Below are 12,148 nucleotides of genomic sequence, written 5' to 3'. Positions count from 1 at the left end.
AAAATATTTTTAACGATGTGTGTGTGTGTATGTGTGTATGTGTGTGTGTGTCTGTCTGTCTGTCTGTGTGGGTATGTGTAGTTGCCTGAAGAGGCCAGAAGAGGGCGTCAGACTCCCCAGAGCTGAGTTCCAGGCAGTTGGGTATTGGAAACTAAACATGGTCTTCTGAGAGGGGGAGGGGGAGGGGTAAGGGGAAGGGTAGGGAGAGGGAGGGGGAGGGGGAGGGGGAGGGAGAAGGGGAAGGGGAGGGAGAGGGGGAAGGGGAAGGAGAGGGAGAGGGAAAGGGAGGGGGAGGGAAATAGAGAGGGAGGGGGAAGGGAAGGAAGAGGGAAAGGGAGGGGGAGGGAAATAGAGAGGGAGGGGGAAGGGGAGGAAGAGGGGGAGGGAGGGGTAGGGGTAGGAGGAAGGAGGGGGAGAGGGAGAGGAAAAGGGAGAGCTCTCTATTACTGAACTATTTCTTTAGTCCGACTTCATTAGGTTTAATCTTAGCCCGGTCTTTGTTGGAAAGCCCTGAGCTTGGTGCCAAAGGGCAGACTCCCTTTGTCAGTGAGGTCTTCTCTGTCTGGGGGATCCCAGACCTCACGCCTCCTACCTGAGGAGTGTCATGTAGCCCTCGGGGGAGTTGTAGGTCCAACTCTCTTTCTCTGGATAAGAAACCCATTCAGCAAGCCCCTGAGATCCCTGGAAGGCCTCCACAGGCTAATGAGGCATCTCAGTACCTTAGCCTTCAGCCAATGGCCTTTGCCCACTCTGGATAGTCCTACCCCTCCCTAAAGTTTTATATAAGCATCATTCACCCCAAATAAAATTGAGCTCCCTCTCTGAAACTGATCCCAGAGATAAGACTGTCATTGTCACACTCACAGGCCACCGTCTGAAACCCCGCTCCCTTTGTCCTCATGGGCCAGTGGCCAACAGTCCCTGGGAGAAGGAGGACCAGAGCCCTGCTTAGTTTTTTGAGACAGGGTTTCTCTGTGTAGCCCTGGCTTTCCTGGAACTTGCTCTGTAGACCAGGCTGGCTTCAAACTCATGGAGATCCACCTGGCTCTGTCTGTTGAGTACTGATTAAAGGCGTGTGCCGCCGCTGCTGCCACCACCACCTGTGTTCTTAACTTAGTTGTTTTTTTTTTTCCTTGCCTCAAGTTTATTTGTAAAAACAGCGTAGGACACTGGTCATCTGCAAACAGTGTGTGCATAGGTGTGTCACAGTAGTCCATCTGTCTTTACACTGGCAGGAGCCTTTTCTATGAGGCTTTCATAAGCGTCTGGGCACCTTTGGGAGTCTGAACTGGAGCTGAAGCCTGGGCCTTAGCTGGAACTGTGGCCTCTGCCGTGGATGGAACCTTGGGTTTTGTCTAACAGAGCCTATGCCCCCTGGCCACGTAGCTTTAAAGCCACTTCCCAAGCTTGGGGTGAGCCATGAAAGCCAGGCTGCCGAGTTTGTGCCTGGGGCCCCCATTTTAGTCTTGCTCTGAAGCGACTTGGAGGTCTTGGAGCCAGCAAGTAACGGTTGGGGATTGGAGCTCGGGTTCACGGGCTCTAGCACACGCTGCAGGCACAGCAGCCACCCGGTCCTGCCTGCCCAGATCCTGCGGAATACATTGCGGTGAGTACAGCCGCAGCCGCAGAACAAAGGAGCTGCGGGCTGTGTGCACAGAGCGGCCTCGCCACCAGGGGGCAGAGCATGCGCGCGCGTGCGCACGCTCGCCTTGGGCGCGGTGGGCCGGTGTCAGCACCCGTCCGTCGCTAGTGCCTTAGCGCCCCTCTCCCTATACTGCCTTCCTCCTCTCACAAAGCGAAGAAATAGCTTGTCATTTTTCAGGCAGGGTTAGTTCGTGGCTCGTTCTGCTCACTCCTCCTTTTTCCTCCTACACACAGAAGCAGGCATCACTGGCCACTGCTGGGTACCTCTCTGCACAGCTCTCCCCAATCTGGGCCTCTCACTTGGCTGCCATTGCTTTTGACAGTGTCAAGTGTAACATGCAAAGGCAGAACTGAGTGAACCTGTATCAGAAGGAACTTGGAAAATCTCGGGGGGCATCTGGACATTTATTGCTGACTACAGGGGACTGGGAAGATCTGATCATGGATCCCGCCTCTGTCCACCATCATCACCTCTTGCCCCATAACCTGAGTGACATCACCTCTGCAGCACTTCTGTTTCCAGATTGTTACCTGTTGGCTAAGCCTGTGCGGGTTCTCAGAGCCTTCGAGGCTCTTTCTCCAGCCTGTTTTCTAAGCGCTGGCTTTCTCCTGGCCTGGGAAGCCCCGGGCTTCTTCCGCAGGTGACAATGCAGCTAGGAGTTCAGTGTAGATGAGCTTCCTCTTCAGTGGCCCGGTCTGTTCTACAACTCACCCTGGATTCAACTCTGCACAGAGCTGGTCTCCTTCCCGGAAACCTTTGCTGTGGGCGTTCCCTCATAGCACTTCGTATCACTTTGCAGGGATGCCTGCAAAGGAGAAATGGCACCATGTTCTTTTTACAGGGGGTGGTGTGTGTGGGCGGGGGACAGGCCTCAGGAAGGAGGAGCCTTTCATGCCTTTCCCTGGGAGTTTCCCAGGATCCGACCTTCATCCGGGAACCTGCCTTTTTTGTCCTTTCTTCCCTTACAATTGGATGGTGCAGGTCCCCAGTGCTGTTCACCGGGCGGATACAATTCCAGTCAGCCCTCTAGACACAGCCACAGATCCAACCCAGTTTGAAAAAGAAAAAAACCCCACCTCTTTAGAACATGTACAGCTTTCCCCCTTGCCACCCCGCCAACAATTCGGTATAACAGCGATTTACATTTTATTAGGCATATCAGGTCACCTAGAGATGATTAAAGATGCACAAGAAGATATATTTAGGTTGTGTGTGAACACTCTGCCATTTTACATCAGGGAATAAGGTAATGAGCGAATTTCGATAGCCTGGGGTAGGCAGAACTCTTGGATTTCACAGAATGGCTGATTTATGTTCTCATGCACATTACTGAGACTTTTGAGTGGCTATGACATACCACAGCAAAGCAACCTATAGGTAGAAACATTTGTTTTGATTTTAGATATCTCAGCCGTAGGGAAATCTGCGATCTATACTCCAGTTAAAGACTTTTCAAAAAGTTTGAAGGGAGTGGCTGTGTCACTGGGGAATGCTGTCTCTGGAATACTTCATTATTAAACAAAAGTCCCAGAGTCAGGAGTGGGTCACCTCCTTACAGCTGATGGCCAGAGAGGCCCTTCAAAGCAACGCACGCACTTGCTATTTATTATTCTTGGGTTTCACCAGATATTCTTGGTTTTCACCCTATTGCTTGAAGATATCACCTGCTTTGGTTGCAAGATATAGAGAAATTAAGCAGAAAACGAGCAGGCAGCTTCTTCCTCTCTGGCTAGCTTTCTGAGGGACAGGGGAGCTTGCCTGGGGGAGGAAACTCAACAGTCTTGGGAGAAGCTTGTGACTACAGTATCCATCTAAGCCTGTGTGGGTTACCAGGCAAGAGCACCCATTGGTGCAATAGTGGCCTGACCCTTTGCAGGGATAACCAACTGCTTTCGCCACTTCACAGGAGGGACTCAGACTTGTCACTGTAAACCTGGTCAAAGCTTATGACTGTGGAAGGCATAGTCCCTAAGGGGAACTTCCTTATTGTTGTTTTGACTGTGTCTTAGTTAGGGTTTCTATTGTAGGGACCAAACACTGTGACCAAAAGCAAGTGGGGGAGGAAAGGGTTTGACTTGCATGTCTATATTGTAATTCATCACTGAAGGAAGCCAGGACAGGAACTCAAACAGGGCAAGGAGCCTGGAGGGAGCCACAGAGGGGCTGAGGGCTGGCCAGTGGGTGTTAAGAACATCCCAGATGAAACATAGTGAGTCATAACTCAGGGTTACTGATAGGAAAGTAGATTCTAACAGCATGGAGAGTAGATATCTGCCCAGCTCTTGTGCTCTTTAAGGCTTATTGTAAATATAAAGACTGTGGGTGTGTCTTCATCTGGGAACCTAAATGACTGATGTCAGGGTAGAAATCCCCGACAGGATTTAACACATAGGCCCAACGTCTGCCATAATGGGACTGAAGACCAAACCCACAAAGCCTGACTCATAGTTCCAGGAAAGTTCCCAAGTGTACTAACCTTACCTTTTGGTCTCTGTAGTTCTGTTTCCTGCTGACTGAAGTATGACAACCAAGATGTGGATTTTGTGTATATAAGACCAAGGGCCATGAGGCTCAGGGCTGTGTGACTTGGGCAAGTTCCTTATGTAGCCACTGGCCAGCAAGAGACTTTGTCTTTGTCTTTGAGAGTGTCTGTGTGGTGGGCTTACCATGCACCTTACTGGAGGTGCCAGCAAGATCCCCAGGGACTAAGATGCTGGGACACTGGGGCCCTCACATCCCCTCTGTGGTGATAAAATGGAAAATGGTAGTTCTTAGGGGTTGTGTGCCTTGACGCTTTCTATGACCGTCAAGGGCATCGTGAATGTCTTCTGCCTTTGGTCCTACTGTCCCAGAGGCACCTGATGCCTCCACCCTAAGACGGGAAACTACAGAAAGCTCCTCCTGCTCTGGCCTTGCTTCAGTGCCAACTCTTGTCTGCTTCATGGTTCCGATGTGCTGTACAGAGGCAATGTGTGTACAGTCGTGGGGCAGTTGCCATAGGTTTAGTCTTTCAGTTGGCCCCCAGAATTCTGGGAAATGTGTGATGATAGAGGAGTCACCATTATCTTCAAAGGATCCTAGATATTCAGCAGGTTGAAAAAATGGCCAACCTACCAAAGGGTCTCACACTCAGCTGCCCTCAGCTGGGTATCCTCAGAGAAGCAATTCAAGTGGCACCTTGCCAAGCCCAGGAAATGTTACTTTTCTGAGTTTGTACCTTTGGGTATTCTGCTACTTGTGCCTCAAGTGTCCTTAGCCTCCACATGCATCTGTCAACGTTCGCTCTTCTTTGTCAAAGTCAGAGAAGGTACCTGAGTCCGTCTGTGTCCTGAACATCTTGCCCAGTGCTGGGCAAAGGGAAGATGCCGGCAGCCCTTGTTGTGTGCATGAATGAATGAGTAAAATGAATACCGAGTGCTGGCGTGTTTTTAGGGAGGCTCTGTGGTGTCGACCGTATCCTTGTCATGATCTTCTCTTCATTCACGGGGCCTGGCTCACCACACACGGGAGCCTCCCCATTAGGAGGTGCTGGGCTCTTTATTTGCTTTCATTAATTTTTTTTCCTCCGTAGAACAATATGATCCTTCTTTAGTGCTTTCCAAAGCACACCAATCAGCATACTAATCACCCCAAAGTGTCAACGGAACCTGCCAATTTCATACATTTGCATATTTTCTGTAGGGTTCCGCTTTCCCCTCCCCCTCCCTTTCATCAGCTATTCTTGGAAGAGCTGCTCAGCCTCCATATTGTTCAAACTGGCTTGATTTTTATTTCACTTTTTAGAGACAGATTTGCGGGATGATGAACCAGCCCCTGCCAATTTCGTGCATTTCCACTCCGTACATCGGCAACACCTTCTATTTATTCCATCTTCTCCTCCTGGCTCCAGATGGTGTGGCAACACAGCCTCGGGCAAAGACACAAAACTCCCTCTCCCTCCTCCTCCTCCTCCTCCTCCTCCTCCTCCTCCTCCTCCTCCTTCCCCCCCTTTTCAGCTCTGGCTCTCCAGTGCCAGGTTTGAACAGTGTACAATCCGCTGGCAAACGTTTCTTCGCCTGCAGATCGCGCTGCTGCTTAGGAACCTGGGATTGTGAAGCAGGACAATGGGGAATGTCACATGCTGTGGGCCTCGCCACTTCAGTCACTGCCATCTCTCAGAAAACCACAGCTGAAAGAGTTTGATACATTCACAGATGTTTCCCCACCTCTAAGTGCTTTATCCATTCAGGAAGCGGGCCACTCGAGTCTCAAGAGAAGACTTAATGAAACAATGAAACAAAAGCCTTAAGCTCCCCGTGACAGATGAAAAAAAAAAAAAAAAAACCAAAAAACAAACGGTGAGAGCACGTGTTTGTCTTGGCTCTCTCGTCTTCTGTCTGAAATGTGACCAGGGAATCATAGAGATGAAAGATGGGCAGAGACAAAGATGCCAGTGATCTTTTAGATAAACCTGCACCTGCCTCCCCATCTCCCCACAGTTAAATAGGGGCTGGAACAGACAGACCCCAGGCCTATTGAATTAATTACCAGGGCATCTGAATGAGAACAGATCTGCCCCTGGCTTTCTTTATGGGTCTAGTGAGGTGGAGAGTTTGTAGAGCCCCTAGGCGCCCAGGCCCATCAGAGTAGAAATCAAAAAGCAAGCCACAACAGCAATAAAACAGAAAATTTTCTCTTAAGTGTGAGACTGGACTAGGACAAAGGTTGGGCCTGGTGAGGGTGTGGTCGGGCAGTGACGACACCCTTGACATGCACGATGCCACAGATTGGACCTGACGTGCCCTCCAAAAGCCCATAGATATTAAAGACGTGATCTGAGCCCACGGCAACATTAGGAGGGGAGCTCATTTGGATAGATGTAGCTTAATGTAAAGTTGTTAGGTCTCTGAGGTATGCTGCAGAAGAGGGTTGTGGGACTAAACTTGTCCTTCTTCTTCTGTGGTATGTGTGTCCAAGCAATTATGTAAATGACTTTGCCCTGTCACATATCCCCTGACAGAACATATTGCCTCTTCATGGGGCCAAAACAACAGGGCCAACCAGCCACAGATAAAATCCTGTAAACCTATGAGCCAAATCAACCATTTCTACTTCTAAGTTGATTATGAACCCCCCCCCCCACACACACACACAATGGCTAAGGACCCTAAGTGCTCTTTCTCCTTTTTAAATATTATTGATTTATTTTTATGTGTATGAGTGTTTTTCTACGTGTATGCCTGTGCACCATGTGTGTGCTGGTGCCTGCAGAAGCCAGAAGGCAGCATTGGGTCTTTTGGGATAGGGGCTACATACAGCTGTGAATTGTTACATGGGTCCTGGGACGTGAACCTGGGTCTTCTGGAAGAGCAGTCGGTGCTGCTAGTCTAACCTCTGAGCCGTCTCTCTACCCTGCTGTCTCCCAGTGTGCTGATTTCTTTGTCCTCATTCCTGATGGTTTTGTTCATTGGGATGAGTTTCCCATCTATGTTACTGACTTAACTTGAGCTAATCTTGTTTGTATCTATGAGGCCACTGGTCATATTTACTCATGGCTTTTGAAATCTTGTATTTTACTTACTTCCATGTCTTTGGATTCAGTAGGGAGTGAGCTGTGCTGCTTGGAAGAGCTCTGTTGACTTGCGTTTTCCTTTCTGCCTTTTATCCTGTGTTTCTGTCATGTGATTGTGTACCTGTTTGTTCGGGGAATCTTTTTATTAACCAGCCTACCCCTGAGGACTCAATCCTCATTCACTCAGTTTTAAGAAAACAAACAGGTACAGTAGCAGTTTACAAGAGACATGGACATACATTTTCTGATTTTATTTAGCACCTGACATGTTCATAGTTTCCAGAAACCGGAAAGTGAAAAACTACTGTAAAGTGTCCTATGAAGTTGAGAATTACTTAGAATATGGATGGAGAGGTGGCTGCTCTTGAAAAGGATCCAGCTTTGGCCCGCAGTACCCACAGTTCAGTTTATAGCTGTCTGTAACTCCAGTCCCAGGAAATCTGATGCCCCCCCCCCCCCCCGCCTTCTAGGAACCAGATACAGCGACATGCACATAGGCAAAACACCTTTCACATACATTTTTTAATTGAACTTTGTGAATTTCACATTATGCAGCCCAGTTCCACTCATCTCCCTGTTCCTTCCTATCTGCTTTCTGCCTGGTACCTCCACAGATAAAACAATAACAACAAAAATATACTAGAAAAGAAACAAAACAAAACCCATCTTGCTGTGGAAGCTGCATTGTGTCACAGTGTGTCACACAGTGTGTCCTTTTGTCTAAACAGCTTTCTTTGCAAATTGTTACTATGATGAGTCACTGGACTTGTTCAGGGCCTTTGGCTTCAGCTACACTATCAATTCTGGATCCTCACTGGGACTCCTCTCAGATAGCTCATTGTTGCCCGGTGTCGTGGAGATCCTGCAGCTTTGGATCTGCAGGATGGCCCCTTCGCTAGCTCCAGCAGTTCACAGATGGGTTAGATCTCAAAGCTTTAGATCCGGGCCTGAGTTGGTCAACTGCCAGATCTCCTGAATCCACACCACCAGGGCCGGCTCTACTGTACTGTCCAGGTGTGTGTGTGTGTGTGTGTGTGTGTGTGTGTGTGTGTGATGCTCTCCTAAGTGCCACAGCCTGTGAGTGGCGGGGCCAGCTGTTCCGGGCTCACACCCTCGGCCGGCTCACCCTTGGCTTTGCGCAGGCGTGGGGCAGGGCTAGCTCTCCTTCCCGTGGCAGACGGTACCACACCACCAGCACCAGTTCTTGGAGCCTCTTCTTGTTTCTCGTTGAACCATGAAAGGCTGTGTTCTAGTTGAGCGAGGCTTACTCCGGATACCCAGTAGAAAATTCTACAAGGGACCGAATCGTAAGCCATGCTCCCAGACACTAGGCTCCTGACATCACAAGGCCCTCAACTCCAGAATCCTGTGGCCATCAGTGACGTAGCGCCACGCCCCAAGCCCCTAGTATTCTGGCTGGACTCCACCCACACAGTCAACTGGCAACAGCCAGGTATGCCACGCCCCACGGTTACCTGGCAACAGTCAGGTAGGCTGGCCCACTATAAAAGGGGCTGTTTGCCCCCTCCCCTCTCTCTCTTGTTCTGTCCTTTGCCCCTTTGCTCCCCCCTCTCCCCATTCGCTTCCTGCCTCTCTCCACGCGGCCATGGCCTTCGAGTGCTCATGGCCAAACTCTACTTCTCTAAAGCTTTAAAACCACGGATTGCCTCCCAGTGTTTCCAGCCTCTGGACCAGACCAAGGACTCACCCGAGCGGGAACCATCCCAGCCCGCCTTCCACCCCCTTCCCCTTCGTCCCCGGGGCTGACCGAGCTGCCCCCGGGACCCCCTCTCAGTCTCATCTCTTCTGTGGTATCCAGCGGCATCGGGCGATGCCAGAGAGAGAGAGAACCTGTCGTCCCTGGCCTCCGTGAGGCCCAGGGCCCTCGGACTGCTCCTTCCCACCCCTTCGGACTGGGGTCCCATGGCTTCTCACAGCCAGACGCCTACCCAGAGGTGTGAGGGTGCGCGAAAGTCTCCGAGTTTGCCAAAGCTCTGGTGGGACGGGAGTCTTTCCCCTTCCCACTTTCCTGGCCAGTAGCTATTTACTATTTACATGGTGTTTACACTGTATGGAAGTAGGTGTCTGGGAAGCACGAAGAGTGTCTGTGCTGCGCAAATGGGCTTTAGTTTTCTTTTTTAAATTTCATTTGAACCTTCAATGTATAGACAGTGTGGTTCACATTGCAGGTGAGTCTCCTTCCCCTGGTTAGACCCATGCACGTGCTTTTCTAATCTTTTTTGTGCCCCTCAGTTGGTAAGCTCGACAATCAAGATTAACCGTAACAGGCGAGCATCGGCCATTTGAACCTCCTAGGATGTACGTTTGGACTGCATTTGGCCCCACTCAGAATTTATAAAAAACCCCCAATCTCCTCCTCCCTGTGTTTTTATCTCGCTCCATACATTACCTAGCTCCAGCTATTTTCTTAGAGCAGCCTAAAACGGCCCAGTCCACTAGGTTTAGTGTCCTTCTAAGAGAAGCAAGGAGCACCCGGAGTGTACTCCCCAAGAAGAAAGGCCATACAAAATTATAGCAAGAATGTAGCCATTTGTAAACCAAGACCATAAGCTAACCGCCCCCCCCCCCCCCGTACCTAAATATTAGACTTTCAGCTTCCAGAGAGGTAAGAAAAAATTCTATTGTTCAAGGTACCTTATCTATGACATTTTTAAAAAGGACCAAATCTGTATCAAAGAAAAACAGGAAATCATACATCAAAATGAAGCCTCAGAGAATAAATTTCAGTATACAGCACTGGATGGCATGTAGACCAGGTTGACCTGAAACTTGCTCTGTAGACCAGGCTAGCCTCAAAAACTCAGAGACCTGCTGTCTTAGGGTTTTACTGCTATGAAGAGACACCATGACCAAGGCAAGTCTTATAAGGGGCAACATTTAATTGGGGGCGACCTTACAGGTTCAGTCCATTATCATCATGGCAAGAAGCATGCATGCAGGCAGATGTGGGGCTAGAGGAGCCGAAGAAAGTTCTGCATTTTGATCCAAAAGCAGACAGGAGAAGGCTGTCTCCGGGGCAGTGAAAAGGTGCACCCATGAGACCCTCTTCTGGCCTTACTGAGTTTTCAAGTCCTTTTGGTGCTGATTATGACACCAGACCTTGAGGGCACGGAGCAGTGGATGAGATCCTGTCCTTGCCAACAGGAAGCTGGTCCCTCTGTGACGGGGACCGTTAGGTAGATTCAGGACCAGCTTCCGGGCCATCTGAATTCAGCTTAGAGTCTTACTGAGAACCCAGAACTGTCATACAGTTGGGTCCATCTGAGGTGTGGCTTATAAAGGCAATACTATAAAAGCTTGTACATAGGCACAGGAAGTGCTGTCGGGTGGTTGGTTTGGGTTCAAGCTTACTGTGAGTAACTACACAACAGTTCTACTGACTTCTATTATGATTGATTTCTAAGGTCACACGGCATAAGAGACTATGTAATCAATCTTGGCCTTAGAAAGTTTTCTAGTACTCGAAGAAGCATATGAGAAAGTTTCCTTATAATGGCAGGCTATCCTGGTAACAGTTACCTAGGTCTTAATATTCATCTAGATCTTAATGTTTTACCTAGGTTCTCAACACACACAATAAAATCCAGCAATCCATAAATCTATGACTTAATGGATAGGCCATAGTTGTCTGCTGGTCATTTATTAAAAGAAGGGCGTCTAGTTGTGAAGTTATATCTTTTACATCAGAAGGACCTATCAAGGATCCAAGAGCCATTCTCAGCAATGTCCCCCTCTAAAGAGCCAGGCTGTGGGTCTCTAGGACTCCACAGTGGACAGAATCCTTATTTTGATGTCACCAGCCAGCAGCTGCACAGTTTACCCAGTCTCACATTCTAACAAATCTTTGCACTTTTGGTCTCTCTGAGCCCTTCACTTCCCCTTAGTCACTGCTTCAGTTGGTTTTAAAAGTCACTAATTCTAGCCGGGCGGTGGTGGCGCACGCCTGTAATCCCAGCATTCTGGGAGGCAGAGGCAGGCAGATTTCTGAGTTCGAGGCCAGCCTGGTCTACAGAGTGAGTTCCAGGACAGCCAGGGCTATACAGAGAAACCCTGTCTTGGAAAAAAAAAAGTAAATCCTAAAAACAACAACAACAACAACAACAAAAAGGTCACTAATTCTGTTTTGGTTAAGGAATATACTGCTCTTGCAAGTTCAGTTCCCAGCACCCATGTTGGATGGGTCACAATGGCCTGGGACTCTAGACACCCTCCTTTGGCTTCTGCACACGCGGCACTCATGTGTACAAACCCAGACAGACAGATGACATACACACCTAATAAAGATAAAAATAAATGTTGAAAATAGAAGTCACTAATTCAGAAGGTCATGCAGTCTGGCTACATGGCACTCACCACCCTTAGCCCTGCCAGAGACAACGCTTCACATACATGGGCTACTGTAACTGTGGTCACGAAGCACTTTCCAGAACTTTGAAGACTGTTTTAACTAAAACTGTCAGCTCTTCCCCCCTAAGTGTGCAGTGTTGACCTTTGACATCTGGAAGGCAGAAGCTCCACCCTGAAGTCACGTTGATTGCTCATTCTTTGAACACACCTCCTCAGAGTACTGATCACGCACACGCAGACTACTAGTCAGTACTCTCCACAGCCTCCCTAAGAGGCTCTCATGTCATCCTGCTCCGTGTTCCAGTTGTTACCCCACAATCTACCTTCAGAGAGACGGATTTACCGAGACATAGCCCTAAACTCTACGCGCCCTGGAGAGCTGGATTCAGACCTAGATCATCTCTGCCTACTCCAAAGCCTTGACAAACAACATTTTCTCTTTTGCTTCTCTGACCGAGCATCAGGACAAAAGCAGGCCTGGCTTGGTGACGCACCATCATGTAAATGGGGGAGGGGAGACTGGGAGAGGAATACACCCCTTTTATTTCCTTCTCACAAGTGAACCCAAACCCCACTGGCTATGA

Source organism: Apodemus sylvaticus, chromosome 10 (assembly GCF_947179515.1).
Source record: "Apodemus sylvaticus chromosome 10, mApoSyl1.1, whole genome shotgun sequence".
Taxonomy (NCBI): domain Eukaryota; kingdom Metazoa; phylum Chordata; class Mammalia; order Rodentia; family Muridae; genus Apodemus; species Apodemus sylvaticus.
The sequence above is the reverse complement of the archived record's forward strand: the minus strand, read 5'-3'. Positions refer to the sequence as shown.